The following is a 6,044-nucleotide window of genomic DNA, read 5'->3' as shown; positions in this document are numbered from 1 at the left end:
GCGCGCGTTCGCGCACACACATCACTCCTCCACCGAGACGTTGCTGCCTGATAGTCTGTCAGTGAGCTTACCCCACTAGTGGGGGTTTTAATTCTTTTTATATTTTCTGGGCTCCTCTGCGCGGATTTCCGATCACTTGAAGGTGGAGATGAACTTCATGGTCCAAGATCAGCGGACAGGAGCTCGGAAGAAGAAAGATAAGGGTTGTACACGGTCTTGTTGGTAAGGGCTCACTGACTGATTCTCATGACTGAACGTGGGGGATGGGGAAGCGAAGGACCCCATAGGCAGCCAGATCCCCATATTTTTTTTTTTTTTTTTTTTCTTAAAGCTGCAATACCAGACACCTCCTGTGGTGCTAGTGACTACTGATCCGGTTTTTTATTTAAATTTTTTTTTTTTTGGTTTTTACTTTTTTCTTTTCTTTTCTTTTATTTTTTTTCTCATTTCCACTTTTTAAGGTGGCCGTGCAAGACAGTTGTCAGATGCGATGCTGGAGCTAGAAATAAGCGGCGTCTGAGCTCATGCCGGACGACCGATACGACACGGGTATAGCTGCATATTGGTTTTATTCACCCCCACTCCCCGGTATATTAGTTCATGTATCGGCTGCTGTTTAACCCCTTGTAGTCCTGAGTCTGTTCCCTATGAAATTATTCCCCCCCAACGACTGTTCATGATTCCAGGAAGGCTGGCGACTCTTCTAGACTCAACGCCCCCGGGCGGCCATATTCCCCCTTTGCATTGCACAATGACCGTTTGCCTTTCCTGTAATCAGTCCTTTTTTTACCTGCACAGATGAAGTCCCGATTGCACTAGGACGCGGCTTCACCATTGTTTCTCGTACATTTGTGAACTGTTGGGATATTTGTTTTTAGTTTCTGATGGTTTCTAGTGATGAGCGTGCTGGTATCGGGTGTTATCTGAGCATGCTCTAGTCTTCGTGTGCTCGAATACTATGTATGACAGCCTGATAGGCGATTCCAGCAAGTGTTGCGGCTGTTGAACAGCCATGAGACACGCAGCCACAGGGGCTCGGACGTGGTATTCGAGCAGCTGAAGACACTTGGTCAGAACCCGAGCATGCTCAGATAACACCTTATCCGCTCATCACTGATGGTTTCCTCTCTTGATGTCCTACATGCTATACGTTTTGCAATTCCAGGCTTGTGAATCATTGAAGGGGGTAAAGTTGTGCTTTGTCTTATGTACATACGTTTTATTTATGAAGCACAGTCAATCCGTTGGGTTGGTGCTGTACAGAGCACTTTGTACTGATCCACCACACTAAGTGCATTACATTGTGACTTTTTTCAAGTCTTAAGTGATTTTAATAAAAAAAATAAATGTAAAAAAAAAATTGGTCCTGGATTTCTTTCCTGGTTGCAGGGGGTGGGGTGTGGCTGAGCCGGCTTGTCTGCCAGAGATTGGAGTTAATGCTTCGTAGGTCGTGTGGAAAAATGAAACTCTGGAAGTTTTTGGGGATTTTCTAATTCTCCATATGCATTATCCCAAACGTGAAAATACAGATTCACCTAAGGACCGATCCTTGATCTATATAGTGTGTGCCCCCTCTACATTACCCTACAGGGGGCTTTTCTGACCTCACATCCATAGACCTTAATATGGAGTCTGCCCTCTGCAGCTATGATGGCTCCTGCTTGTCTGGGAAGGGCACAGTCATGGGGAACAGAAAAGGGTCTCCACCAAACTGTTCCCACAAAGCTGGAGGCTACAACTGTCCACAATGTCTTGTGCTAATGTATTAAGATTTCCTTTTACTGGTACGAAGAGGCCGAGCCCTGAAAACATCCCCATAGTATTATCCTCCACAACCATCGGTAGAGCTGGCACAAAGCAGTCATGGGGTGACGCCCTCTGGGTATTCGCCGAGCCGCGACTCCTCAGATACTGTAGAGAAGTGCGATCCGTCACTGTATAGAACACATTTCCTTCAGAGTCCAGTGGTGGCAGCTTTACACCACTCCTTCAGACGCTCGGCGTTGTGCTTGGTGATGTAAGGCTGCACGCAGCTGCTCGGCCATGAAGCCCCCTGGCGGGGGTGCAGTATTTAGGCTGATGTAATTACCAGAGGAGGTCTGGACTCTGCAGTTATGGAGTCAGCAGAGCGGTGGTTACTTTTCTGCCCACAGAACTCGGTGACTCCACTCTGTAAGGTTACATGGTCCCCACTTGGTGGCTGAGTTGTTGCGATTCCTTCTGCTTCTCAACAATATCACTCATTTAGGAGGAAGAAATGTCATGGACGCACTTGTTACCCCGGTGGCTCCTATTACAGGACTGCGCTGGTATCAGCGAGCTCTGCGCCATCGGCCGCTCTGTCACATGTTGGTGAAGGCATGCTCAGCCCTGGATATTTATACATTGGGGAGGGCAGTGGGGTTGGATTTTATACATTAGGGGTTAATATAAAAATTCCTGCTGTCTAATAAATGTTATTCATCCTTTGGTTGTACGTGCACCAGTCACGTGCTGGCAAAGACTTCAGCTGCAGTTCCTGCCACTTTTCTGATGCACATTTTTACTAAATTTTGTCAAGTGATTGCTGTCCACACCCCTTTTTTTTTTTTTTTTTTTTTTTTTTTTTTGGGGGGGGGGGTGGGAATGACTGGACAGAAGTAGAAAAAGGTTCATGTTTTTGACAGCCAGAGCACTATGGTAGAAGAATGATCATTTTTGTTTTTAAGTAATTCCCCGCAAAACAGTGGGCGAAAAGGCAGAAATACAAAAGCAGGTGAAAATGTTGTAGCTCATCTGTTGTTCAAGAGTCCAAGATTGTAGGGCAGCCGGAAACCTTCTGTGCCCCATTATCCGCCTCACCCTGGATGATGAGCCTTATATTCACAGTGCATAATCCGGACACCTTACAAGTGGTAAGTAAGCACTGGAGCATAATGTGTAGGTGGACAGCTAGTAATTAGTCCTGAGTAGTGTTGAGTGTCGTAGCTGTTTTCATTCTGACCCAAATGTCAGCTGACAGATCACCAGTGAGTCCTAATTGTGGATTTACGCCCTTAGTTGACAAGCGCTTGGAGACAAAAGACACCTCACACGTATCCTGTGAGCAAGTCACTTTTATCTGATATATAAAAAGCCAAAGCAATGTTTTATACCATTTACATCCAATGCATTTCAATGTAACTCATGTAGCCCCCACCAGCACCCAGGGTCATATTCTATTTACCATAGCTCAGAACATATTGTAACTGACTATTGAGAATGTTGAGGGAGGATTTAAATTGATCCTTCACGGTTAACCCAGTGATTTCCAAATTAATATACAAGGTGTTGCCGGCAACTGAAAATGACCAGACGGAGACGTGTGTCTCTGTATGGGGGATCGAGCTGATCTCTGGCCCCCGTTTATTTTGTATATGAGTTTTCATTGTCACAGAAATTATACTTCAACCAATCAGCATAAGAACACGCTCACAGTTCTTAAGCTATAAGAATGCAGGAAAAACTTAACCCATGAGGATACAGAAAAAATGGAAACTACAGATATAGTCATGTCTTTTTGGCATAGTATATGTTTTTCTAACAGATGCCTCAGTCTTGTATAGTGATACACCCCCGAATCTATTATCTGGCTCGAGACAGAAAACTCAAGGTCTTCATACCAATTATGAAACATAGCCTAGTTGCATACCAGGCTTGTGAACAAAAAGATAAAGTTACTTCATGGCAGCTGTAACCTTTTACCTAATTAAATAACAGAATTTATCTTTAAGCAACAAGAAAATGGAGTCAAAAACACAAAATGGAGAATCTAGCACAAAATGGAGAACCTTTCATAATTTGTTCCTTCACATTCCCCCCTAGATAAATTTTGTTAATTAATGTCCAGCATCAGAGATACTATCCCGAGCTCTAAGCTCGAGGGGTACTGTTCTTCACATGACTGGTGCCATGTTACCAGCCATTTTAAATACAGTTTCATTAATATCTACAAGCGAGGGAAAAATCTTATTATTTCACAGTCTAAGATATAGCAGTACAAAAAATATATAAGAAAATATATTTTCACCTTGACAATCCCCCCTAAACACTAAGTTTTTTCCCTTAAAGAAAGATCCTTCGAGACTGTCCATGTGATGGGAAAAGGGGAGGTGGATTTCTTCATCCAGACACCTCAGAAACTCTCCCCTAGCGAGAGGCCTCCAGGCAGCTGAACCCTTCACTAACCTCACATGGAGTTCTCCCACTGTCCCTAAACTAAATCTCTTAGCATCATCTGAGAATGGGGGGTTCTGTCTACTCTCTTGAGGGGGACATACTTAGGGATCTCCCCTGGATCAGTACCATCGTACTCTGGTGGGTCTACTTCTTGATTGAGGAAGGTGCCAGTCGAGAAAGGTTGGTTCTCAGGGTCAGCCAATTGTTTTTGCATAGCTAGCTAGTCAGAGGGCCTCCAGGGATAATATTCCTGTATATGTCTTACCCTACCTGATGTGGTTGGTTCCCTGGTGGTGGGAGCGACATGACATACTGGTCTACAGCTCTGTTGTGATTCGGTTCGTGGGCTCCCCCGGTGGTCTCTTGTGGTACTGGTGTCCTGCAAGCTTTGCCTTCAGTTCACCTGTTCCTATCAGGATGTGGGAGTATCCTATTTAACCTTGCTCCTCAGTCATTCTAATGCTGGCCATCAATGTATCCAGAGTGATTCTGTTGCATGTTCCTGCTCCCAGTTTTCTGCTCAGCTAAGTTGGACACTTTAGTCCTTAAGTCTATTTTTGTATGTTTTGTCCAGTTTGCACTTATGTGAATCTCTGCAGCTGGAAGCTCTTGTTGGGCTGAAATTACCACTCCAGTGGCATGAGTTGTCACATGAGTTAAGGTAATTTCAGGATGGTGTTTTGAAGGGTTTTGCAGCTGACCGCGAAGTCCTCTGTTGTATCTTTCTGCTATTTAGTTAGCGGGCCTCTCTGTGCTAAATCTGCTTTCATACTACGTGTGTCTTTTCATCTGCTCTCACCGTTATTATATGTGGGGGGCTGCTATCTCCTGTGGGGACATTCTCTGGAGGCAAGCCAGGACTGTGTTTTCTTCTACCAGGGGTAGTTAGTTCTCCGGCTGGCGCGCGGCATCTAGAGACAACGCAGGAATGCCCCCTGGCTACTTCTAGTGTGGTGTGTAGGTTTAGCATCGCGGTCAGCTCTAGTTTCCATCACCCGAGAGCTTGTCCGTTTATTCTATGCTTCTGATGTTTCCTTGCCATTGGAAACCATAACACAGCTCCTTCCCAAAAGGATTACTGTCAGCCTACTCCTAAAAGTTAATGTCCCCACTATCCACCAACCACAATCCTGTGTCAGCTTATGTCACTGCATGTGATCTTGTCTGGACAGGATTCAGTGTAATTTTCTTAGGTCGGGTTGCAGCACGGGTCATACAAGTGTTAGGGCCCAAATCCTCAACTATATCCTGGAAGGCATCACAGCTATAATTGACAAATCTTTGTTCTCTGTAATATATATATTTGATCCATTCAACATTTTTATTAATCTGCACCTGTGGGATTATAGAAGCAATGCCGGCATAAATCTGGTTCTGGGCTTTAAACTGGTCAGGCACCCCCCTTGGCACTCCAATGGCATCGATATATACTAGTGGATCTTCTTCATAACTCATGTGGAGCTGATCGAGACTTCTCCTCTTTCTGGTAGGTTCATCAGGTATCTTTGGTGTACATATATTGTGTATGTTTAATTAGCAAATCAGTATCTAGAGAACTGTTCTCTTTGCAGAAACTTGTCTTGAAGATCCCTACTGGTATACCTGTGGTGTCGTGGGAATTATAGCAGGTGTAATTGTCAGCTAATACGGTTACTTCTCCTGGGACCTTTAGTCTAGGTTCCTTATGAATTAGTGGGACATAATCTGGGCAATCAGTGGACTTCAAACCTTTCAACAAATTCATGACACAGGCAGTGGTGTTGTCATCAGGGAAAAGCAATGCATGTGTGTATAGGTGTGTATTCGCAGCAGCACAAGCAATACATCCTACAGAGATATTCTGGACT

The sequence above is a fragment of the Ranitomeya variabilis genome, chromosome 1 (genome assembly GCF_051348905.1).
Source record: "Ranitomeya variabilis isolate aRanVar5 chromosome 1, aRanVar5.hap1, whole genome shotgun sequence".
NCBI lineage: Eukaryota > Metazoa > Chordata > Amphibia > Anura > Dendrobatidae > Ranitomeya > Ranitomeya variabilis.
This window is presented reverse-complemented; position numbering follows the sequence as displayed.